The sequence below is a fragment of the Podarcis pityusensis genome, assembly GCF_964106645.2.
Source record: "Podarcis pityusensis genome assembly, chromosome: 17".
Classification (NCBI taxonomy): domain Eukaryota; kingdom Metazoa; phylum Chordata; class Lepidosauria; order Squamata; family Lacertidae; genus Podarcis; species Podarcis pityusensis.
This window is the reverse complement of record NC_138042.1, coordinates 35,922,201-35,949,156: the sequence shown is the minus strand read 5'-3', so window position 1 is coordinate 35,949,156 and position 26,956 is coordinate 35,922,201. Positions and strand designations below refer to the sequence as shown.

Genomic DNA, 26,956 nt, shown 5'->3' with positions numbered 1-26,956 from the left:
CCCCGATGATATCTACATTTCAGCCCACTTCTTCCACAAAAAGGACTGCCCCTCTACTCTCAAATCTGTGGGGTGCCACAGAGTTAATTTAGCATGAGCATAAGGGTCAAATGCCAACTGAAAAGACATTGTATACCGCAGCTGTTGTAGTTGCAGGTAGATATAGTACTTTTCTTTTTTTATATATGCACAGAACATAGCTGGACATCATCAAGGAGTGCCAAAAACATCATCTCCAAGATTACCCATGCATTTGCACAAAAACAAGCCTGTCAATCATTTTTACGAGTTAAAAGATATGCCTTGATGGTGATTATGAAGACACATATGTGTTGTCTAAGTCTGACAACTTTGTGACAGAGTTGCGAGATTTGCAACGGCTGCTCCGAAGCGGAGGATAAATTTTATTGAGGTTAATATGGTGCATTGCAAAGGTTTAATTGGATGAGTTAATTAAAGATTTAATGTAATGATTTAATTGGATGATTTAAATGTATTAATTCATGTAACCATTTATTTATTTATATCGGTATATTTTAATGTAAACATATTTTGGTTGATACTGTTCTTTAATATTGTATTAGTGTATAATTTTTTGGACTTTTGAAAATCTAAATATATATCCTTTGGGGTTGTGTATACATTGTTGCATTAATTCTTAATTAAAGGAATATAATTTCAACCTTTTTTTTTGTCTGAAATGGAATACTAAAATTTTACCCATCCTCTCACCACTTTCCCAGCACTTCTGGCACAAACATCTCACTGCAAATTCAGCTTTAACTGAAAGTAAATTATTCAGTTTATATGTAAGGTAAAGTAAAGGGACCCCTGACCATTAGGTCCAGTCGTGACTGACTCTGGGGTTGCGGCGCTCATCTCGCTTTATTGGCCAAGGGAGCCGGCGTACAGCTTCTGGGTCATGTGACCAGCATGACAAAGCCGCTTCTGGTGAACCAGAGCAGCGCACGGAAACGCCGTTTACCTTCCCGCCAGAGTGGTACCTATTTATCTACTTGCACTTTGACGTGCTTTCGAACTGCTAGGTTGGCAGAAGCAGGGACCGAGCAACGGGTCCTTACCCCGTCGCAGGAATTTGAACCACCGACCTTCTGATCGGCAAGTCCTAGGCTCTGTGGTTTAACCCACAGCGCCACCCGCATCCCAGTTTATATGTAGCACACTACAAATTTTGATAAAGACTCAAGGAAAGACATGATGCAAATTGACTTAATAAAAACTTCAAAATCCAAATTCCTCCCGTGCTAAGCCCTGTGCTTCTCCTCCCCCTCATGTTACTCTTGCAAGACTCCCATTCAACATCAACAGAACCTTCATTATTTTCAAAATATTCCTGAAATTCAGGCTCCCCCTGCGTTTTGAAGTTATCACCAATCAAAAGTGTAACATCCAAGCATCAGGCAATAGGATTTAACAAAATTAGGCAGCAGCATAATAAGAGAAAGTGGAGTGTGATTTGAAATAGCAATTGTATCGCTATGACATGCTGCAAAATATTGAAGTAAAAGACGAAAAGTACTTTGATTTGAAATAATTTTGATACACTGACCAAAAAAGGTACAGCATCACTCTGTAGAGTCTGCTGTGTGCCAGACATCAATAATTCCTACTTAAAAGTCAAAATGGGGAAGGATCTCACAGCTAGGAAAATTTACCCAGCACCCAGTCAGCTTTTGTATAACAAAATTACCGAGCGCCTCTTGAATGTCAAACATATGGCCCAGAAGACCACTCACCTTTTGCAGTGGGTGGGGCTGGGGCTGGGCATCCGGGCTCTTGCAGTAACCTGGCTCAGGGGTGGGGGAATTGATGTCCCCTCTGTGCCAACCCTGGCCATGTCACCCCCGTCTGGCCAATCTATGCTGGCGGGGGGCATGGCTGTGGGTATTTAAAACCGTGGCATGGCTGGGGGCTTCCCTCTTCCTGCAGATGGGCGGGAGTCAAGATATAGCCTGGTTTCACCCAATGCCTAAACCAAACCACTCACACCTGTAACCAATAAAGTTGTGGCCTGTTTTATCCCATAATCCTAAAAACTCGTGTTGGTGTGTTTATTCATCTATGGGGAGCTGTGGGTCACGGGGCCCCTGGAACGCAGATTGAACCAAAATCTGGGGAGTAGACCAGCTGGTTGAGAACAACTCTAGCATGAACAAGACAATGGCAAGAGGAGAAGAAAGTGCATTCAACCAACACCTTACAACTTCTTGAGGACATTTCTTTTCTGGTTGCCAAATTGGACCATATAGCAGAACAAACAGGATTTACAGGAATGCATGCTTCTAATTAAGAGCAGAGGTGGTACGGTGAGCCAGTGTGCACATAACGTTTAAGCCAAAACCATGGTTTAGTGTGAATGAGCAAGCGTGGGTTTCTGGAGAGAAGTTCATTGGGACTCACTCCTCTTCCGGTGATTCCATGCTGCTGTGAGCTGTGTCATGGTTTGGCTTAGCATTACATCTACATGCGGGTGGTGCTGTGGTCTAAACCACTGAGCCTTTTGGGCTTGCCGATCAGAAGGTCAGGGGTTTGAATCTGTGCGATGGGGTGAGCTCCCATTGCTCTGTCCCAGCTCCTGCCAACCTAACAGTTCAAAAGCACGCCAGCAGCGGCGTAGCGTGGGTTATCAGCACCCGGGGCAAGGCAAGTAATTTGCGCCCCCTAACCCGGGGCAAGGCAAATAATTTGCGCCCCCTAACCCGGGGCAAGGCAAGTACAGTAATTTACTCTCCCAAGCAGCAGCAGCAGCGAGGCTTCTCTTTCCCCCGCGCTCTCCTGGAGCTGCCTCTTTTCTTTCCTTTTTTCCCTTTCTCCAAGGCTTTTCGCTTTCTCTCCTTAATTGATTCCTCCTCCACACCGCAGCGTTTCCTAGCTGCTCCCCCCCCTTCCCCTCTCTCTCCTCCTCGCTCTGCTTGCCTTGCCCTGCACCGGCAGCAGCAGGCGCAGCCAGACCCCTGCCAGCCAGCCCGCCCGCCCGCCCACCCGGCTTCCTCTCCTTTTTTTGCCCGCGGCAGAAGGCTTCGCTCTCCCCCTTCCGCGACCTCCTCGCCAAGCCGAGCGAGCGCGGGCTCCCTAACCCGTGGATTTTAGTAGGGGCAGAGAGCCGCTAGTGCGAGCGCGCCCCCCGCCCATGTTGCGCCCGGTGCGGCCGGCCCCCCTGGCACCCCCCACGCTACGCCACTGCACGCCAGTGCAAGTAGATAAATAGGTATCACTGTAGTGGGAAGTTAAATGCCGTTTCTGTGCACTCTTGTTTCCATCACGGTGTCCCGTTGCACTAGAAGCGGTTTAGTCATGCTGGCCACATGACCCAGAAAGCTGTCTGTGGACAAACGCTGGCTCCCTCGGCCTGAAAGCGAGTTAGTGCCGCAACCCCACAGTCGCCTTTGACTGGACTTAACTGTCGAGGGGTCCTTTACCTTTACCTTACTTCTGATCCCAGGCTCATTGTTTTCATCTCCCCTGACAAACCACAAGTGGTAAGCGATAGAACGAAGCTTGGCTACTGTGCATGGTTTGTCTGAAGTGAGATAAACCACAAGTTCAGACATACTTTTGGGTTCAGGTCCCAGTGGAAAAAAACTTTTGGACTCCTCAGCAATGGCAGACTGGCTTTACATGAGATATAAAATAAATGTGTGGCCTCATTTAAATGTTAATAATAAATATATTATCTGTACCTGTTGATCATATTGAGATCCTAATGACTAAGATCAATATATAAGCACCCACACATTTGATGCTGAACTAACCATACACTTTAAGTGTTGAACTTGTATGCACAACACAACACAACACAACACAACACCACAACAGAACACAATGTGTATCATGCAACAACTTTGTTGCAGTAGCATGGTGTTCACTTAGCAAAACATGCAATTGCAACTGCACATAATCAAACGAGGCTGCACTGTCATGCTGTCAGAGCACAGAAGCAAAGGTTTGCATAGAGTCAGAAATGTTCAGAAACTGCTGTTCAGAATGGCGTATGCACCGAACATGAAATATACATTTTGCTACGAATTACATGAAACAAGCTAACAATGGAAAAACAAATTTAGACAATTACAATTGGAAAATATATGGGTTGTCAATGTGAACGAAACCCCCCTGCCCTGCAAAGTCTAGCATGCTATTTATTTAACGTTAATATAATAATTGTTTTTTAAAAAAACTCCACACGCCCCAGTGCTCATTGATGATGCCAGTGCGTTTGTACTTATTCAGCCAGTGCATCAGAAGATGGGAACATGTTTACTTCTTACTGAGCAATTGGTTTGAAGACTGTCTGTATAATTTCCCCTTATCTAACTAAAAGGGCGAGAGATTTTTGTTGCTGTAAAAATATAATTAACAAAAAGAGCAGCTGAGACTTTAGGGAAGAGGCTTTGAATGCCTCTGAGGAGACAGCCCTCACCCCAACATTTATTATTCTTATATAGGCTGCAGAAAGCAAGAGGGATCCCGTGCTGTTGTCACTGACAATATTCTGAAAGGCTAAAATGGAAATGGGCACATTTGGGTTATGGCAAAACACCTCTGTGGGGATCTGGTTTATTTCAGAACACAAGCATGGAAGATAATAGGAATATTGATGCCGAGGTCACGTTACTAGAGAACAGTGGAATATGATTCTAAAACAGAAAGGCCGAATGCGTGAGGGATGGAAGGAATCGATATGTCGCCTTTTAAAGGGTTTTTGGCTCTAAAAATATACCTAGCTGAAGTGTAAGGAAGACGTCAGTTCCTCGGGCAACAGCAGGCTGGGGCTGGAAAACAAATATAATATAGATCAACCTGCAAATAATATTTTCCCTGACTCACTTTCCTTGTCTAAGGTCTCCTTCATCGCAGACCCCAGCCCACGGAAGGTCATCAAAAACCCACTTCTGGAGGTAACTAGAGCTGCGTGCATGCTAACATTCTCCCAGAGCACAAAACATGGTCCTAGGTGCAAAATTCGGCTTTCTGAGCATCTCTGCTTGAGAAGCAAGCTTCTGTATCTTTTCGGTTGCTGAAGTATGCTTGAAAATGTGCAGGCAGCAGTGCCTGCCGAAATCTCAGAAGCTAGAAGATTTGCTGAACCAGGCGGGGCTTCATGCCCTATCAGAGATGCTGAGTTCTGCCCCATGTTGCAGGGGGCCAAGGCATTGCATGCATGTGGGGGAGATCATACATCATGTGCTATGCTGAAAGGCCCACCACTGCCACCATGAGCCCTAGTGAGGCTCACAGCCACCACCACGAGGGTCCAGTGAGGTCCGCCATCGCCAGACCCTGCCCCTCAAGATTTGCGGGTGAGGCTCAGCCCCATCCTGACATACTTTGGCTGGGGCTGAAGACACCACAGCATAGCTGTCAACCGTCCCTTATTTGGTGGGAAACTCCCTTATCCCAGCGCCGTGTCCCGCTGCTGTCCCTTATTGATGATGTCCCTTAAATTTCCCGGGTTTCAAAGGAAGCAGCTCCTCTCCCTCCCTCCCTGCTGGCTAGGGAGGAGGTAGGCTTCAACTGTGTTGCTTGGCTGCCTGGCCCACCCCCCTCCAGCCTCCTCTCACCAGCCTCGGCCCCCGGGAGCCCCTCCCCACCGGGACTGGCGACGGGAGCCTCGGGCCCTTCCACCGCCATCCTCCTCGCGGCCGCAGAACTGAGCATCTCTGCCTGGGGCCTCCCCTCTGCCTGTCACCGCCGCTCCCGCTAGGCCGTACTGCGGCTGCACCACCGAAGGACCCGGATGAGATGGGCAGCCTGGCACAGCCTATGAATTGCTGAGGAGCCTTGAGAGGGGGAGAGCGAGGGCAACCATAGAGAAAGCAGTTCAGAGAGAGGAGGAGGAGGAGGCGGAGGTGCAGACAGGTGTTCCAAGGGCTAACCATATTGGGGAAAAGCGGAGGAAGGACCGCAAGCACTTCTCCCATAGATTTGAGGTGGTAGACTAGCATAGATGGTCTGATCTGCGGGTTTACTTCGGACGCTATTCCCCCCCCCCTTCCTCCCGCCCCACCTGATGGAACTGAGAGCTGCAGATGGAGCATGAGAGAAAAGATACAGAACTGCAGCAGCATCTTCGTAGCTTGGACTTCGTTTTGCGTGAAAAGTGGTTGCTGCTTGTAGTTATTTCATTGCAGTGTTTCATCAGCTGGCGTCTTGAGCAGCAACCTCTGGAAACGAAGGGCTTAAAACCAGCGCTGTTCTCCAAAATTATCTGGTCCCTTTTAACTTTGTATTTCAGCTGGTTGACTAAAATCCCTTATTTTGGCTGCTGATCCCTTATTTTCGAGGCTGCTGGTCCCTTATTTTCAAATCTGTAAGTTGACAGCTATGCACCACAGTCCTATAGAGTTGGCGCCTATGTGCCCTATACAGGTCCTTGCCCCTTGCCATGACTAGCAGTTCCAGAATTACGTAAGTTCTCAAGATGGCAAAATGTATTATGCAAAGTGAGAAGAGAGCCAGACAAGTTTGCCTAATCTGAATAACTCACATGGGCTGCGGAAGCCATGCTAAAGAACGGGCATATTTTTTTCCACACCATAAGATCCTGTTTCTCCACTCCCCTCCTTTTAAGAATATGCTAACCAGGGTGTAACATACATATGAGATTGGATCCGAGATTTAAGCTGATGAATTTAAGGATGAGGAAGTTTCCTGCAGTGGCCCCATGTCTTGGAAATCAGTTACCAGAGTGGTGCATGCTCTAGTTATCTCCCGCTTGGACTACTGCAATGCATTCTACATGGAGCTACCTTTGAAGGTGACCCAGAAACTACAATTAATCCAGAATACGGCAGCTAGACTAGGAATGGCCGCCAAGACCACTCCTGAAAGACCTACATTGGTTCTCAGTACGTTTCCGAGCACAATTCAAAGTGTTGGTGCTGACCTTTAAAGCCCTAAACAACCTCGGCCCAGTATACCCGAAGAAGCGTCTTTACCCCCATCGTTCTGCCCGGACGCTGAGGTCCAGCATGGAGGGCCACCTGCCGGTTTGCTCACTGTGAGAAATGAGGTTACAGGGAACCAGGTAGAGGGCCTTCTCAGTAGTGGCGCCTGTCCTGTGAAACGCCCTCCCATCAGATGTCAAGGAAATAAACAACTCTCTGACTTTTAGAAGACATCTGAAGGCAGCCATGTTTAGGGAAGTTTTTAATGTTTGGTGTTTTTAATATTCTGTTGAGAGCCACACAGAGTGGCTGGGGAAACCCAGCCAAATGGGCAGGGTATAAATAAATTATTATTATTATTACTCCAACAGGTCCCTTCCATTCAGGTATTAGGGAAGCCCTGAAGACCCCATTGCTCCCACTCCTCCAAGTTTTGTATCACACTGTAGCGCTTTGGGGCTAAAACGTTTGTAGTTTTATTATAGCTGGTTTTTTTTTAATCAATGGTTTATTTGATTGGTTGCATTGGCTTGATTATCAATTATCTGTAGCTGTATTCTACTGCATTCCTTCCAATGCTGCTTTGAAATGTTTTTTGATCCTTAAAAGCAGGCTAAGTACGTTTCAAATAAAAATAAATAAAGATCCCGAGAATGGAGTTCTCTCCATGGAAAGGCCGTGCGCTCCTGGCACCGACTAATGAAAGCAATTTCCACCAATTTCCCTTTTCCCCTGTGGCCCTCTGGAAATCTTCCCTTTCCAGAGCAGTGTGGCGAGGCTACAGAGAAAGGAGGAATTGGCAAAACACGATGAGACGCCTTCCTCCACTTCTGTTCGAGGGAGCCTCAGCAAGTCTGAAGGCCCTTCTGCGCGAGAAAGGATTTATTCCATGGATAGAAGAAGAAGAAGAGTTTGGATTTGATATCCCGCCTTTCACTCCCTTTTTAAGGAGTCTCAAAGCGGCTAACATTCTCCTTTCCCTTCCTCCCCCACAACAAACACTCTGTGAGGTGAGTGGGGCTGAGAGACTTCAAAGAAGAGTGACTGGCCCAAGGTCACCCAGCAGCTGCATGTGGAGGAGCAGGGAAGCGAACCCGGTTCCCCAGATTACGAGACTACCGCTCTTAATCACTACACCACACTGGCACACTTAGGCAAACTAAGGCCCGGGGGCCGAATGATCTGGCCCGGATCCAGCCCAATTGCCTTCTAAATCCGGCCTGCGGACGGTCCAGGAATCAGCGCGTTTTTACATGAGTAGAATGTGTCCTTTTATTTAAAATGCATCTCTGGGTTATTTGTGGGGCAGAGGAATCCGTTCATTCCCCCCCCCAAAAAAAAAATATAGTCCGGCCCCCCACAAGGTCTGAGGCCCCCTGCTGAAAAGGTTTGCTGACCCCGATTTATTCTGTTGCTTTATTGCAGGCATAGGGAGGGGCCAGGGAGCAGACTTGTTGAATACTTCTCAGCTGCCCTCCAACTGGAGGGCACCATACGAAGGGTGCAACAGTTGACGGCACCCTCCTTGCGAGCCCAGTGCCACTCGAAAAAGCAGTGCTGGGCTCACAGGGCCAGGGCGCATGGCTGCTCATGGTGCCCCGCGAGCCCAGTGTCGTTTTTGCAAGTCTTGCAAAAGCTGGGCTCACGGGGAGTCTTGAGCGTGTCCTCCGTGTCCGAGTGGACACGGAGCAATGGATCCAAACTACAAGAAAGAAGATTCCACCTAAACATTAGGAAGAACTTCCTGACAGTAAGAGCTGTTCGACAGTGGAATTTGCTGCCAAGGAGTGTGGTGGAGTCTCCTTCTTTGGAGGTCTTTAAGCAGAGGCTTGACAACCATATGTCAGGAGTGCTCTGATGGTGTTTCCTGCTTGGCAGGGGGTTGGACTCGATGGCCCTTGTGGTCTCTTCCAACTCTATGATTCTATGATTCTATGCTTTGCAGCAGCAGGCAGGACTCACTCCCATGGATTTGTATGCAGAAGGTCCCACGTTCATTGCCTGTTATCTCCATGTAGGGCTGGAAATCTCCCCTACCCAAAATCCCGGAGAACCACTGCCAGTGGTCGCAAACAATATTAGCCCTGAGGGATAGCTTGGTTGGCAGAGCATGAGACTCTTAATCTCAGGCTTGTGGGTTCGAGTCCCATGTTGGGTGAAAGATTCCTTTGGATTAGAAGATGACCCTGTGGTCCCTTACAAGTCTGTGATTCTGCAAGCTATTATTATTATTATTATTATTGTTATTGTTATTATCATCATTAAAATTTGTATACATCCCTTCATTTGCAGTTCTCAAGGTGATTCACAACATAAAAATACCAGAGAAGAATCACAATGCACATAATAAAAAGAAGAACAAAAACAAACCAATAACCCCCTCCCACAACACATTTGAAAGGCTAAAAAGGTAAAGGGACCCCTGACCATTAGGTCCAGTCGTGGCCAACTCTGGGGTTGCGGCGCTCATCTCGCTTTACTGGCCGAGGGAGTCGGCATACACCTTCCGGGTCATGTGGCCAGCATGACTGAGCCACTTCTGGCGAACCAGAGCAGCGCACAGAAATGCCGTTTACCTTCCCGCCAGAGCGGTACCTATTTATCTACTTGCACTTTGACGTGCTTTCGAACTGCTAGGTTGGCAGGAGCAGGGACCGAGCAACGGGAGCTCAGCCCGTTGTGGGGATTCGAACCGCCAACCTTCTGATCGGCAAGTCCTAGACTCTGTGGTTTAACCCACAGCGCCACCCGTGTCCCTATTTGAAAGGGTATTGGATGTTAATTGGCCAAAGGCCTGGTTGAAGAGGAATGTTTTTGCCTGGAGCCCAAAGGGGTTTAATGAGCTAGGTGGACCAATGGATCATTTCTGTGCAAGGCAGCCTCCTACATTTCTTGTTGCTTTTAAAAAAATAAAAATAAACATAAAATAAAATACAATGTATATCCTAATCTCCTCAGCACATTCAAGGCGGCTTGCAACAGTGGAAAATACATGCATCACAATATATTAAAAACACAATAAACATCCCTGGATGTTGCAGTGCTCAATATTTTGGTCCCATATTTGGATTCTTACTGTGATAGAGACAATATGCAGTTTTATTTGTATTTTACTATTGCTGTTTTATTATTGTTATTTTGTAAACTGCTTAGAGACGTTATTTCTTGACAAAAATAGGCAGCCTATAAAGCAGATTTAAATAAATAAAAGGAAGCAGATAAGCATCATATATCAGGAGTGAGGAATCTGTGGTCCTCCAGATATTGATGGACTACAACTTCCATCATCCCTGACCACTGGCTATGCTGGTTGATGGGAACTGGAGTCCAACAACATCTACAGATTTCCTGCCCCTGCCATAAAGAATAAAGCTAATATAAAATAAGGTTGCCAGGTTTTCGTTTCTGCTTGTGTGCATTTAATAGTTGCTTACACAAATCCAGCAGGTGAAGGTTTTCCTGGCATGGAGATAAGTGGTGAGAAAATTTATTCAAGCGTCTTCAAAAAGGCATCAAATCAAGGCCAGTACAGATATGTAAGGTGGAAATGCTCCAAAGCTAGGCAGTTTGAGTCAGAAATTGGATGTTTTATTCCGCTCCGAGAGCCATGCAGGGGGCTTGGGAAGCTGGTGGGAAAATAAGCAAATAAAATACTGCACGCAATGTATGCCACCTAAAATCCTTTCGATTTTTGAAGAGCTGTTATGTTGCCATCTGACAACCTCCATCTTTTTGAACTTCTCTGCCCCGTTGTTATCCAAGACTTATTTGCTAAAACGTTGTTCCGTTCAAATCCCTGCAGAGAGTTTGCAAACATTCCCGGCTACCCACGATGCCCAACAAATGAAAACACGGCAAAAATTGCTGCAGTGGGCAGACACAGTGAAGCAGAACACAAAGGGAGAACTGTCCCAGGCAAGCCGTTCCAGTCTTGGCAAGATTGCCATCAATAGCCAAGCCTGCCAGTCCTCCCTTAGCCGTCAGGTTTACAGCAGGAGTTAAGGAAGGGCTTTGTCAGCCCGTTGTCAGGGACATGGGGAAGTGAACCCAAACCCGACTTAGGAGAAGGCTATTTTTTAACACAGTGATCCTCCTTGTCCATCGCTGGAACAGGAAAAGTTGGGTTTGGGCCTCAAGTAGGGCTCACTTCATTCCGGTGTTTTTTTTGTGGGTTTATTCTACAATGCGGGTGGCGCTGTAGGTTAACCCATAGAGCCTAGGACTTGCCGATCAGCAGGTCAGCAGTTTGAATCCCCACGACGGGATGAGCTCCCGTTGTTCGGTCCCTGCTCCTGCCAACCTAGCAGTTCGAAAGCACGTCAAAGTGCAAGTAGATAAATAGGTACCACTCCGGCGGGAAGGTAAATGGTGTTTCCGTGCGCTGCTCTGGTTCACCAGAAGCGGCTTAGTCCTGCTGGCCACATGACCCGGAAGCTGTACACCGGCTCCCTCAGCCAGTAAAGCAAGATGAGCGCCACAACCCCAGAGTCGGTCACGACTGGACCTAATGGTCAGGGGTCCCTTTACCTTTACCTTATTCTACAACAGGTCACTGGTGCAAAAAGAGAACATGGGTGGTAGATTTCTGAGAGGAGCACCTGCACATCATTCCCCTTTATTAGAGGTTCTCTGATGGTAAAGGACCCCTGGACGGGGAAGTCCAGTCAAAGGCAACTATGGGGTTGCGGCACTCATCTCGCTTTCAGGCCAAGGGAGCTGGTGTTTGTCCACAAACAGCTTTCCAGGTCATGTGGCCAGCAGGACTAAACCACTTCTGGCGCAACGAGACCCTGTGACGGAAGCCGGAGCACACGGAAACGCCATTTACCTTCCCTACCCATTTAACTACTTACACTGGCATGCTTTTGAACTGCTAGGTTGGCAGGAGCTGGGACAGAGCAAAGGGAGCTCACTCCATTGTGGCAGCAAGCCCAAGAGGCTCAGTGGTTTAGACCACAGCGCCACCTGCGTAATTCCCCAGTTATTGCCTTATGGAGGGGAAGTTGCCCCAAGTGCAAAATTGTTAGTGAGGGCCTCAAGACAGATGTGTGCTTCCGTCGCAGGGCTCCACTGAAAACGGCTTCTCCATGCGAACCAGGAAGTGACCTCTCCAGACAACAAAATGACTCCTCATCTCTGTGGCTGCAATTTCCTGGGTGAAGTGGATGCCATTAGGCAGTTGAATGAGCATGCATACTCCGTCCATTTCCCTCCCTCCCAAACACCCCTCCATGTGGCCCCGGGTACTAGCAATCCACGGCATGCCACTGCACTCTTCTGCTGCACCTCATTGAAAGCAGGACATAGAAACTCCACAACAAGGGAACATTTGGGGTATGAAAAGTTATAGGATTTCAACTGAATGCTACAGGGTACGCACAAAGCTGTATACCTATCCCAAAGCTTTTGCAGCTTCAAACAGTATTGAAATAGGACCATGTATATAACCACCCTGCTACCCCCGTGAGCATTAATTATCACAAATACACAATTGAAAGGATGTCAAGAGGAGCCCTAGATCAGGCAGAAGTTACTGCTCTATTATATTATGCGGGTGGCGCTGTGGTCTAAACCACCGAGCCTCTTGGGCTTGCCAATTGGAAGGTCGACAGTTCGAATCCCTGCAACAGGGTGAGCTCCTGTTGCTCTGTCCCAGCTCCTGCCAACCTAGCAGTTCAAAAGCACGCCAGTGCAAGTAGATAAATAGGTACCGCTGTGGCGGGAAGGTAAATGGTGTTTCCGTGTGCTCTGGTTTCCGTCAAGGTGTCCCTTTGCACCAGAAGTGGTTTAGTCCTGCTGGCCACATGACCCGGAAAGCTATCTGTGGACAAACGCTGGCTCCCTCAGCCTGAAAGTGAGATGAGCGCCACAACTCCATAGTCGCCTTTGACTGGACCTACGGTAACCATCCAGGGGTCCTTTACCTTTTTACCTTTACTGCTCCATTGAGCAGGCAATACAATACAGTGGTACCTTGGGTTAAGTACTTAATTCGTTCCAGAGGTCCGTACTTAACCTGAAACTGTACTTAACCTGAAGCACCACTTTAGCTAATGGGGCCTCCTGCTGCCGCCGTGCTGTCGGAGCACGATTTCTGTTCTTATCCTGAAGCAAAGTTCTTAACCTGAAGCACTATTTCTGGGTTAGCGGAGTCTGTAACCTGAAGTGTATGTAACCCGAGGTACCACTGTACTACAAAACAATACTATAATAGCAACATCAGTAAAAGCATCAGTAGCATCTCAATAAAGGCTGGTCAGTAAAAAAGATGGGGGGGGGGGGGAGTTCCAAAGACCTGCCTGAACAGTAAAGGAAAGTCTTGTCAATCCAAATGCTTCATACTGGATACCAATGGCAGAATTCAGTGCTAACAGATGCTAAATCGTACTGTGCCTGAATAGCAGTTTGAGGCAAGACTGCAACCACATATGAGTTGAACTGATAAGAGTTTCTGCAGCTTGTCAGTTTCGCCATATCAGGGCAGCAGGGAAGGATGTGGTGGTGGAATGAACCGGCAGGCAAATACAGAAAGGGGAGCTTGATCACTCTGCAGGAGTGTCATCAACTTCATCACGATTAGAGGACATCTCAGTCTAGTTGCAGGGTTTTTCAGGGCATCCCCCAGGATAGGAAAGTGGCTGCATTTTCTTTGTAATAAAAACGGACTTTAAAAAATTGATTCTATTTTTGTAAGCACAAATAACTTAACGTGCAGTTTGGCCCCCAGTCCATCAGGTTGTTACAAAAATTCTGTGCAAGATTCCTGGGGGTTCCAGGCACTCACACAGTGTCTGTGTTCCTTTGGAGACTGTCAAAGCTTTAAGAATTATGGTTTATTCGTCCCTACCAGAGAGGAATGGCAAACTAACCCTATGGACTACGGCAAAATGGCTAAACTGACCAGGAAGTTCAGAAACCCAGAAGACAAAAACTTCAAGAAAAATGGGATTTTAAAAAATAATTTATCTAGCAGACTACTGTAATGTAACAAGGACTATGGAAAATATGGACAGATACAACATATAGATTTTGAAATAATATGCAGTTGAAAATGTTGACAATAGGACCCATGGAGGGGCTGGTGGGAAGTCTCGAGATTCAGATAAATCTCTATATATGGATATGTATTAAGTATTGTTATAAATCCACATTTGTAAAATCAAATAAAAATGATTTCAAAAATAAGATTTAAAAATGGTTTATTCAACTCTTTACACCTTCGGTGTGCATGAAGGGAGTCTAGATCTTGCAGCATATTTTATGCCCCACCTTTCCTTCACAGTGTTCAAGGTGGCCTGCATGGTTCTCCCTCTCCATTTCATCATCACAGCATCCCTGTGAGGTATGTTGGGCAGAATGGGGCTTTGAATCCTGGTCAATCAGATCCTTGTCTAAACTCTAACTGCTGCACTGCAACAGTTCCCAATTCAAGCTCAACAATACTGGACACTCCTAATTTCATGGCATGTGTGGTGCAAATTATCTGCTGTTCTACTTGAAACCTGCATCCCCTTGCATCCACAGCAGTTTTTAACTGCGGGCACAAACAACAATTATAGCATGTCAACCCCACTTCCTAGCTACCCCTGGAAGACCCAGCAGTTGCGTCCCAGTGGAACCAAACCCACATGATTCTGCAGCTTAGAGTAGCTGTGATTGCCCTCCTTTGCAGGAGCAGCTGGCCAGAGCATACTTTTATCATAAGCTCTGCAAAAGGAATATGGGAGAATAGCTGTTGCCAGTCAGAAATGCAGGAAAAGAGAAACCAGAACAACTGAGAGGAAATTGCATCAGGAATAATTAGAGTGCATTAAATCTCTATCAGATCTGAGACAAGGCAGGGTACCCATTCCTTTTAATAATTAGAAAGGAAGAGGAAGATGGTGATTCTGGCATCGCCACCTCTTTTCCAGCTTTGCTTTAACAGCAGACCGAAGCTCAGAAATTTAACAGTTGAAGAGTACGGCTATGCCAGGAAAGGCCTGCTGTATCAAACACCATTAAAAGAACAACAGGAGTGGGCATGCTCAGAATGGACAAAGTTGCCTGAATATTTCGGCATTTAAGCTCAGGTGCACTTTTGTACCTAGTAAAGTTAAGGTAAAGGGACCCCTGACCATTAGGTCCAGTCGTGGCCGACTCTGGGGTTGCGGCGCTCATCTCGCTTTATTGGCCGAGGGAGCTGGCATGCAGCTTCCGGGTCATGTGGCCAGCATGACTAAGCTGCTTCTGGCGAACCAGAGCAGTGCACGGAAACGCCGTTTACCTTCCCGCCGGAGTGGTAGCTATTTATCTACTTGCACTGGCGTGTTTTTGAACTGCTAGGTTGGCAGGAGCAGGGACCGAGCAACGGGAGCTCACCCTGTTGCGGGGATTCAAACCGCCGACCTTCCGATCAGCAAGCCCTAGGCTCTGTGGTTTAACCCACAGTGCCACCCACGTCCCTCAAAAAAAAGTACCTGCGTACTTTTGTACCTAGGGGTGGCCAAATGCAAGAGAGGACAGTTTTGCATCAAAGAGATTTAATAAAGGCACCTTCGAAATTCTCTCTTCTACGTAATTCTTAAAGCCCTTGTCCTCCTTTGTGTATGGTCACCATAATCATATCAGTTTTTAAGATATTAAGTGGCTGTTACTTATTCAGTAACGCTTAGGGTCCTCGACTTGCCACCCACCTTTTATTTTTATTTATTTAATGAAATAATGGAATACAAAAAAAGAAAAAGTATGGTTAATGTTCTTTGCACACGCTTAGCGATGCACAAACTACAAAACAAATAATAATAAATTAAAGCATTAAAGTTCAGAAGCCTTCTACAGGGTCAGAGAATCAATGAGAGTTCACAGATATCTTTGTGCCTACGTATTCAGAAGTGTTTCTGGAGGACCACCTGCCTTTTAACCAAATTAAACTTAGGTAAATGTGCGCATCATCAAAACCAGAATAAAGACACCTTTTCAGTTATTCAACCAAGCATGAGTTTTTGCAAAATCATCATTCTTGGCATCTGTTTGTTAGACGGAATAATTGTCAGTATTTACCTTTTTGATTCCTTTTCATTTCAAAAATAGCTTTGAAAATGTAAATACATGTAAACACATAGTCCACCTATTATAACTGACCCCCCCACTGGTTATTCCAGTAAATCTCTAGTTGATTAATCAAGCGATCAAAGACTGCACACTTAGTAATGGGGTGGGGATGGTACTGAAAGCAGGCTCACAGGTTTAGTCAAAAGCTGATTTGCCAAAAACACTGCGGCATCTACCGGAACTTTCATTTCTTCTGAAAATCCTTGCTAATATAGAGGTAAGCCACAAAGAACAATTTAGCACCCTATAACATCAGCGCCAGTAACCTTGGGTCTTTCTAGCTTAAAGCAGCCTAGAGGAGCTCTGCGAAACTTGCATTACTGTGCTACAAACAACAACAAACATGGATCAATACGTTTTTTGGGGGGAACTATATTTATTTATAGGGACGTGGGTGGCGCTGTGGGTTAAACCACAGAGCCTAGGACTTGCCAATCAGAAGGTCGGCGGTTTGAATCCCCGTGACAGGGTGAGCTCCCGTTGCTCAGTCCCTGCTCCTGCCAACCTAGCAGTTCAAAAGCACGTCAAAGTGCAAGTAGATAAATAGGTAGCGCTCCAGCGGGAAGGTAAATGGCGTTTCCATGCGCTGCTCTGGTTCGCCAGAAGTGGCTTAGTCATGCTGGCCACATGACCCGGAAGCTGTACGCCGGCTCCCTCGGCAATAAAGTGAGATGAGCGCCGCAACCCCAGAGTCAGTCACGACTGGACCTAATGATCAGGCGTCCCTTTACCTTATATTTACTTATGGTTTATCTATGAAAGCACTCCATGTGGCAAGAGTACGCAGGATAGAATGGTGGGACCTGAAAAAGCCAGGAGATTCAACCTCCCTTTAAATCCATATGAGCGAAAAGACAAGAACGCACTCTGAAACTCACTTACAGGTGGTACCTAACACCATGGAAACTAACACCAATACGCCCAGGAACCTCACCAAAATGCTGGAGAGGATGCACCTCCACAGGCACATGTGGTGGGAATGTCCTAAAATCCAACATTTCTGGACATCAATCATACAAGAAATATGTAAAATAACTAAGCAAGTATTAGAAGTCACCTCACAACTGGCCCTACTAAACATCTTCCAAGATAACAATGCCCACTCACATCACAAAGAGCTCATAACCCACCTAGTCTCAGCAGCCAGAAACATCATAGCCAGACACTGGAGAGACCTGTCAGGAGTACGCATAGACCGGTATCAAATTGTATGGGAAACAGCCTTATTAGAAAAACTAACCAATAATCTGAAACAGACATGGGAACAAATAGAAGACGCCTTCACCCCGATATGGTTACCCTTTATCACATACACAGCCCAACAAAACAACAAGCATCCTCCAACAGCACACAAATCAATACAGTCAGGTTAAGAACTTAATTCGTTCTGGAGGTCCGTTCTTAACCTGAAACTGTTCTTAACCTGAGGTGTGACTTTAGCTAATGGGGCCTCCTGCTGCCGCCACACGATTTCTGTTCTCATCCTGAAGCAAAGTTCTTAACCTGAGGTACTATTTCTGGGTTAGTGGAGTCTGTAACCTGAAGCGTCTGTAACCTGAGGTACCACTGTATGGCTAACCTGATCCAAAACACACACCCACACCCCACTCACACACGAAAACAAATTTCATTACAGCCAATCAAAGACAACCAACCACCCCCTAGGCCACCCCCAACTTCTCTCACCACCAAAGAAATACAAGCAAATAGTAAAGAGAACCCACAAAAGTGACACTGACACAAAACCCCACACATACACTAAGCAGAAAAATAGAAGCATTGCCACTCCACACACCCCTCACCATCCCCCCCACCTCTTTCCCCCTTTTCTTCCTAATGTAATACTAATGTCTCACAACAAACGAAACTGATCGGTCAAAAACACAACTTGAAAAAAGAGACATTGCACATACTTTTATAAACTGAGAAATTTTTAATAAAGTATATATTTTAAAAAGTTGGAGATTCCAGCAGTAAAAGGGGGAAACTTAGTGGGGATTTACCCTTTAGTTTAGCTCAACGGAACAGAGCATCTTTACCCCAATAAGGATAGTTTACTTAGATTTACCTCTAATATAGGAGCAATGCTCAACCAATGAATGAGTTAACGTGATGCGATGCATTGAAGGTGGACTCGAGAGACCTCAGCTCAAGTCGCTGCTCAGACATGAACCCAACACTTAGAGACAATCACTATTTGTCTGCCTATCGTAACTCACAAGACTGTTGAGAGGATAGCAACACACAAAGCAGCCTTGAGCCAAACCACTGTTCCATCTATACAGTGGTACCTTGGTTCTCAAATGCCTTGGTACTCAAACAACTTGGAACCCAAACTCTGCAAACCCGGAAGTAAGTGTTCGGTTTGCGAACCCTTTTTGGAAGCCAAATGTGCTCCGTTTTGAGTGATACACTTCAGTTTCAGAGTAACACTTCCGTTTTGAGTGCCACACTTCCAATCTGAGTGCAATCTATTTTGTGTTTTTGCGGCTCTTTTTTGTTTTGTTTTTGTGACTGTGTGGAACCCAGTTCAGCTACTGATTGATAGATAGATTGTGTGACTGCAGCACATGGTTTATTGCTTTCATTTTATGGATCAATGGTCTCGTTAGATAGTAAAATTCATGTTAAATTGCTGTTTCAGGGGTTGTTTTTAAAAGTCTGGAACGGATTAATCCGTTTTGCATTACTTTCTATGGGAAAGTGCACCTTGGTTTTGGAACGCTTTGGTTTTGGAACGGACTTCCAGAACGGATCAAGTTTGAGAATGAAGGTGCCACTGTACTGACAACACGGATTGCCAGCACCTCTCAGGGTTTCAGATTGGGGATGCTCCCAGTCTTACCTATAGAGCTAATGAGGATCAACCTGGCATTTTCAGCATGCAAACCTGGCATCCTCCACAGAGCTAAGAACCTTCCCTGTGCCCACTGCCCCAAGCTGCTTGGACAAAGGGCAAGAGACCCACATGATTAAAAACTGGCCTTCTTTAACACCAGTCAGATGAAATCAAATAAACAAGGAATATTCGGTGTTACGTTGGAGGGGATGCCAGGAAACAGGGAATTACGTTCACATGTGGTGGGGGTGCAAATATGTACAAATTTTTTGGCAAAGGGTGCTTAAGGAGATAACAGAAACCACCGGGTTAAAGCTGGCTGAAAGTCCAGAGGTAACATTATTATCAATTGACGAAGGGGTGGAAGGTTCGCAGGCTATGAAGGACTTGCTCACAAATTTATTGACAGTTGCACAAATTATTATAGCCAGGAAGTGGAAGGGGCAAGTGGAATATAAAGTAGAAGAATGGTATAAAGAGGTGTGGGATATAGCTATTAACGATAAATTAACATGCACCATTAAAGTAAGAAGGGGAATACGCAGGAGAAATTATTTTGAGGAGATATGGAGGGTGTTTGTAGAATTTGTACTGTTAAAACAGAAAGGGGTCAAACCATAGCTAGAGGTGTTGAAATTTTGGGAGGTTGGATTGTTACAATGGAATGGTCTCGAGGGTGGAGTGCACATTTTTATTCTTATTCATTTATGATTATTACTTTGTCAAAAACAAACAAACCCACCCACTGGCCTTCATTTGGAGGATGAAATCTTTGTCCACATGTCCTATTAAGAAGTGGCTGTCGAGCTTTCTGCTTTTCAGAGAACCCCTTCCAACTGGCTGGCCTGCCAAGGAATTCTTGCATGTTTGTTACGCAATCTGCACACAGTGCAAAGGGTTCTGGGAAATTGTTCAAGGGTGTACATTCAGTTCCAATTGGATGCTGGCCAAGGCTCTTACCCTCACTCTTCTTGTCCACAGGAACTGATAACACACCCTCAGGCAGAGATGGAGAATGGGCAGCTCTCCAGAGACCAAGGGATAAGAGGAGTCATATCCACCAACCCCTAGAGGGCTCCTGGCTCCCCATCCCTTCCCTAAAGACTCCCCCAATATCCCCTGGCACCCCCCTCCCTATAGCAGCATGTTGCCTTGGATGGAAGTAATGAACTGTCTTCAAAGGAAACACATCCACAACTGATCTTTTAAAGGAGCCATAGTTTTCTGCTGACCACGGTTTTGAAGCCAAATAGGATGGAGGAAGGGGAATAGTGCAGGCAAATCCACACCATGCATTTAAAGTTCAGTCAGTGTGCATTGAAAGTACATGGCTTCCTCTACACCACTTAAGAGTTTCAATTTACAATCCAGAGATATATACAGTTTGCTAAATAAACAAACCTTCAGTGGCCTGGTTTGCACATGATAAACCAGGGTTTATTAAGCCATTGATTGGCATTATCTGTGAACCCTGGCCCAGCGGCTTAACTAGAGTTTGTTTGCTGTCAACAAACTATGATCTGAAGCCATGGTTTGTTGCTGGCTTGCAAACCTTGATATGTTTAAGGCATAGCTTGGCACTGTGCATGAACATTGTGCATGCTTAAAGCATAGCTTGGCATTGTGCATGAACATTGCATGTGTTTAAAGCATAGCTTGGCATTGTGCATGCTGGAAGCTGCCCAGAGTGGCTGGAGAAACCCAGCCAGATGGGCAGGGTATAAACAACAACAACAACAACACACTTTTCCTTAACTATGATTTGTTTGACCACTTGACCCCAGAAGCTTGCCAAAGTGCCAAAGGACAAGGCACGAGAAGTTGGAAAACAAAGCAACTTTAGAGAAACGAGCCATGGTTTCATCATCTGTGGTTTGTTTGATCATCTTGAAAAGCACAGGGCCTGAAGTATTTCGGCAGAAATCGTTTGCATGATGAAATCTGTAGGATTTGATCTGTGAAGGCGTGCAACTTGTCACTTACTGCTGCTGTCACCGAGTGAGGAAAGTCCATGCTGAACTAGATCTAAGAAGACCATGTCAGGACAAAACAACTTCCAAATCTATAATTTAAACAGTACTGTAACTTTAACTCACTATGGCTCCAGTCCTGTGTATACTTTCTTGAATGCAAGTCCCCTAGAGCTCAGTGTGATTTTCCTTAGACTAAATATGTATAGGAGCAGCCCACCGGACTGGCAATAGCCCTTGTGCCTGGGGGAAATCCCAACCTTGCTTCTCTGTTACAGAAATATACAGATATCCCAAAATCTATTTGAATAAATTCCACTGAGTTGCATTGCGAGAGTCATTAGTCCAATAAGCACAATTATTATACTGTGTGAGTGCCATGGGTTCATCTCTGTAGGAAAATAAGCATGTACACACCCCTTGCCATAATTTCTCTCAGAGATGTGGCACTCTTAGCATGTGTGATAATTTCCTCCATCACCATACCCATGTCAGGAAAAACTTTACCTGACGAGCGTCTAAAATGTCAGATGGTGGGAAGAAAAGTAAAGAACTTCCAATTCTTCATCTGTCTGCTATTTAAACACAATATGCACTTCATCCAATTCAATTTTATTTTTCCATCTTTCTCTTCCCCCCTTTCCCCCCATAACAATTACAGTCATACCTCATGTTACGTTTGCTTCATGTTACAGTTTTTCAGGTTGCGTCCCGCGGCGACCTGGAAATACTGGAAAGGGTTACTTCCGGGTTTCGCCGCTCGCTCATGCGCAGTAGCGCTAAATCGCGCTTCGCGCATGTGCACAAGCACCACACCTACACAGATACAGTGCTTCAAGTTGCAGGCTTTTCATGTTGTGAACAGGCCTACGGAACAGATCCCATTCGCAACCAGAGGTACCACTGTATCTTTTTAACAAAGTTTTTATTTATACTTTTCAAATTGATACATTTCCTTAGTTTTACAATCATGTTAACATTTCAAAGTTTGACTTCCTTCCCCATCTTTCTGCAGTTCCTTAAATTTTTTTAAAATATCTTCTGCATATCCAAATTTATTTAATTTGCTCATTTAATTATCTACTTTAAATATATACTCTTGTGAAACTGCAGGTTTTTACAATAATCCTGCCAGTGTTTTTATTTGTTTGCAATTTATCTGTAAATATTCAATAAACCATTTCCATTCTTTTATAAAAAGTTTGTTATCCTGATTTCATATTCTTCCAGTAAGTTTCGGTAAGTAATTTTTCTATCTATATATTCTCTATATATATATTCTCTATATATATATTATATATATATATATATATATATATTCTTCCTTCTCTATTTCTCCTCCCCCCTTCATGATTTTACTGTATCTAAATAAAGTCTTGGTTTGGTTTAAAAAAGGGAAAAGATATTAAGTTTCATGTTTTTCTCTATAAACCTTAATAAATTGTATTTTAGATAAATAAAATAGCAGGTGGCAGTGGAGAGAAATGGGAGGAGAGCAAATAAAATGAAAAAGAAAAAAAAAAGCTGGCAATGCTTTTGTTGGGCTTTAAATTCACATTGCTAGTGGCACTATAGAACTAACGCCAAACTTTCTCCCAGCCCAGATATATGCGCATCCAAACAATGGCCCAACAACTGCCAAGCACACGCCTACCTAATGAACAGGCAGGATGTCAAATCCTGCTTTTACTAAACATCCAAACTTTAAAAAACAAAACCAAGCAGTGCCTGATCTGTGCTTCTTTGTGGAAAGGGCGATCATTAGCCTGTGAATATTTCATGCTCTTGTTCCCAGCTGACAGCCAGGCATTTGCAACCAAGTTGTACTTTCAAATTTGCACCTGGATTGCTATTTCTGCAAGCTGTTCAGTCCTGAGGTCATGGAACTTTAGATGCAAGAATGGGATGATGCTGTGCACCTTTAACCCCTGTATAGAAGGGGTTGTGCCAGGTATAGCTCCCTCGAGTTCTGCCAGGTGTAGCTCTCCTCATTTCTCCATTACAGCAGTCTGAATCTGCAAAAATCTCTCATCCACAGGATAGTTAAAAAGGAGCTAGCTAGCATAATCTGCTGGAAGGGGGGGGGGGGGGGACCAGACAGGTCCCTGGTGCCTTTAATTAGCTGTGTAAACTTTTAGGCACAGCTATTAAAGGTACAGGGACACGGGTGGTGCTGTGGGTTAAACCACAGAGCCTAGGACTTGCTGATCAGAAGGTCAGTGGTTCGAATCCCCGTGACGGGGTGAGCTCCCGTTGCCTGGTCCCTGCTCCTGCCCACCTAGCAGTTTGAAAGCACGTCAAAGTGCAAGTAGATAAGTAGGTACCACTCCGGCGGGAAGGTAAACGGCGTTTCCGTGTGCTGCTCTGGTTCGCCAGAAGCGGCTTAGTCATGCTGGCTGCATGACCCAGAAGCTGTACGCCAGCTCCCTCAGCCAATAAAGCGAGATGAGCGCTGCAACCCCAGAGTCGGCCACGACTGGACTTAATGGTCAGGGGTCCCTTTACCTTATTAAAGGTACAGGAGCACTGTTTACTTTTTCACCAGGCCCACCCTAACAGAAGTCCTGAGTAGCAGGAGCTCTATAAAGGAAGGACTTTGCTTACAGAAGGTCTCAACTTCAATCCTGGGTATCTCCAGGAGATTTTGCAGGTGGGATTTGCAAATTAAGGTTGCAAAGTTAAAGGGGATTTTGCGCTTTTCTGCAACAGCCACCCCCCCCCAAATCAAACGAGTTGCCCCTTGTGGGGAAATGCACTTGAAAGTACGAGTTCACAGTTGCTTGATGCAATTGTCCTTGCAGACAAATCAGAATGACTGCCCAGCAAACAGCTGCTGCTGTAGGGCCTCCCCACAAACTGTGGGCACTTCCAGTCTAATTTTTGGGTGGGATTCAGTCACAAAGCAGAAAATCCAGACCGAGCAGTTATTGTTGATTGGCAGTGCTTGCAACACAAACCTGCTCCCGCAAGATATCAGACTTTTTTTTGCAGAAAAGAATGTGTGGGATAACACTTGTTTTGACTGAGCATCATCTAACCTCCCTGCAAACAAATAGGAATAAACGGTCATTAAATAGCCACGGTCATCTCATCTCCCTGGAAACCAGCTGGGAGGACTGCTCAATTGACAGTCATCTGGTAGCAACTGAAGACTGTGGAAAACCATCAGCAGTCGGTCATGCTTTGTCTTTGAACACAGTAGCAGCTTGAAATGCAACAAGGTTGCTTCCTCCCCCGTCCTGCTACATTTCAAGCCATTTTTTAAAGTTGCTGTACAGACCAGAGAGAGGGCAGGGGGTGTCTTCACCTGATATGCATTACCTGACTTGTTTCCCCTGCACGGAACTCCAATTATTCACTGGCACTGTCATTTGAGCATGTGCAATGGCTGCCGGAAGTGTACACACCTCGGCCTAACTTTGGCTTCCGTTTTCAAACTGGATGGAAGCTGGTTTAAGGGAAAGTGAACCAGACGTATTTCTCAAAAAACGGCAGAGTACCTATGGATGTTGGCTCACGCCACATGTGCTGAGCTTCAACCACTGGCAGTGGTGTCACACTGGAGCCAGAGGAGAGGGTAAAATGCACATAGCCTGGCCTAGATTATTGCTACTCAGTTCATTATGTGTTTAGCCCAATTTAATACTTGGTGGGAAATATTTTTTGGCAGAGAACAACCTGCTTTGGAGGGATGGCATTTCTGCAGAGACTGTCTATTGGGGCTTGAATATCTCACACTATTTCGCTGTTGTTGTTTTTTTGGAGGGGGGAGTTATTGGGTTGTTGTTTTTATTTTGATTATGTATTTTGTGCTTTTATATTTTGATTTTATTCTGTGAACTGCCCTGAGACCTCCGGGTCTAGGGCAGTAGGTAAAGGTAAAGGGACCCCTGACCATTAGGTCCAGTTATGGCCAACTCTGGGGTTGTGGCGCTCATCTTGTTTTATGGGCCAAGTGAGCCGGCGTACAGCTTCCGGGTCATGTGGCCAGCATGACTAAGCCGCTTCTGGCAAACCAGAGCAGCGCACGGAAACGCTGTTTACCTTCCCACCAGAGTGGTACCTATTTATCTACTTGCACTTGACATGCTTTTGGACTGCTAGGTTGGCAGGAGCAGGGACCGAGGAACAGGAGCTCACCCTGTCGTAGGGATTCGAACCACCGACCTTCTGATCGGCAAGCCCTAGGCTCAGTGGTTTAACCCACAGCGCCACCTGCGTCCCCTCTAAGGCGGTATATGAAGTCAATAAATAATAAGATGTCTCAAAATGTCTCCAGTATGAAGGCAGCTATTTATCCTCAGAGCGATTTCCTAGCGTGTACCCAGAAGAGACGTTGGGAAGATCATATGGATAGGATCCAATACCCCATATTAGTTAACCCTGAGGATTTCCCCGCCTCCTTTTTGCGAGGGGTTCGATACTGCGTTACAACGACAGAAACGAAGCACGAGAATAGCGTTTTCAAAGCAGATCATGAAGGAGACGCGCAAAATTGCAGGTTGCATTGAACTCAGCATCATTACGCAGAACGCCAAGGCGCTCCCTGAGTTCCAGGCTGGGAGCGAAGCTAGGTTAGGAACGCGGCAGTCCCGAATGCAATTGGATCGACTTCCTAGCAATGTGATCTACTACTCTGCGCTGATGCCACTAGGTTTTGGATGGGGCCACAGTCCAAGCGCAGTATCTCCATTTGGGGCTTGCTTGATGGAAGGCAGAAGTAAAGCACAACAGAAATATTGGGCGGAGCGGGGGGTTGCGTTATTTTTGACCAAAGCGCCTTACGATCTGGCTATCCTACTTTAAACTCACTCTCCGGCGACATTAGGAGGCGGGAGGGAGGAAGCGATTTCAGATCGGCAGGGAGTGGCCGGATCGCAAAAGTTAAAACGCACCATTTCAATCCATCCTCGCAGAGGACGGACAGAGGGTCGCGGAGGGTGCGAGAGCCGCCTGCCACTTTCCGCCAGGGGTAGGGATACTGAACGCCCCCTAGAAAGCAGCGGAGCACCCCAAGCGAGGAATGGGGTGGCACGGCAGCGCTTGACCCCCAGAGGTAAGCGCGCCCTGCAGCTTGGAGCCGCGATCGTCACCTCTCCCTGCCCCCTGCCTGCCTTCCCTGGCAATCGCAGGAGGCGAAGGGCAGCCTCGGCCGAGAGAAAGAGCCCCGTCGGACGCCTCTCCATCAGGGCGACTCAATTCAAGAAGCGCAAAATTGCCTTGCGCTCCCGGCGCTCGCTTCTCTGGGATTAAGTCGCCCTCCTTGCTTATTTCAAGCGCAGGATCGGGACGCTTACCTCTGCCGCCAAACCTGCCCGAGTGATGCTCAGAGCGCGCTTTCCCAGCTCCACGTCCCGCCGTTCAGGAGCCGGAGGTCTGGGGAACTTTTTCCGCCGGCGCGCGCAAAGGAGACGGGGAATTACGGTACCCTGAATTACGCCGCTCCGTCCGCACGAAGCAACTGCAAGCGAGCGAGAACTGGGAGCCTCCATCCGGCCAGCAGTGGCAGGTGGGGGCTGTGCTCTGGGGCCCCGCCCCGCCCGGAAAGCCCCGCCCCTGCCGGCTGGAGCCTCTGCTGCTTGGAGAGCCTGTGATTCAAGGCATTCAAAATTCTGTGATTCAAACTCCGATCTTTCCGGGAAGCAGTTTTGCTGCGCAAGACCTTGAAATCAGCTTTAATTGTGCAAGCTGAATTTACTAGGGTGTGACTGGATCTCACCTGATAAATAGTGACAGTCCCAAAGTGCAATCCAAGTCTGCATCCAAACAAATGTTTTAATTACCTTGTACAAGGATAGAAATGGTCACCTGTCCCATTTAATTACAACATTGCATTTGTCAAGAGCAAAAATAATGACTAGCCCCTTGATATATGAGCTACTGCATGTAGCTCCATCCCTTTTTTATAATCTTTTTATTTGATTTTCAAAAAGAGAAAAAGAAAAACAAAGAGAAAATAAACATACATAAAAAAATAGTACTAAATTGCTCTGAATCTTCTGACTTCCCCCCCATCCCTTCCACGGGTCCATTCCATTTACAACTACATATAAATATATCTCCAGTTTTTCATCTTCCTGAGTTATCTATACATTCTGTTACATTACAAATGTATTTAAAATCCTGCTAATGTTTTAACCTATTTA

The 26,956-nt window shown here is 46.0% G+C and overlaps 1 protein-coding gene across 1 annotated transcript in view; it reads right to left on the bottom strand.

The window, feature by feature from the left end:
• Window positions 1–26,682, bottom strand: part of FRMPD1 (FERM and PDZ domain containing 1) — an 83,892-nt gene extending 57,210 nt beyond the window's left edge. The window contains exon 1 of the mRNA XM_080986665.1: window positions 26,108–26,682. The gene's annotated coding sequence lies outside the window, so the exon portion shown is untranslated. The remainder of the gene's footprint in view (window positions 1–26,107) is intronic.
• Between the last annotated feature and the right edge of the window lie 274 nt (window positions 26,683–26,956).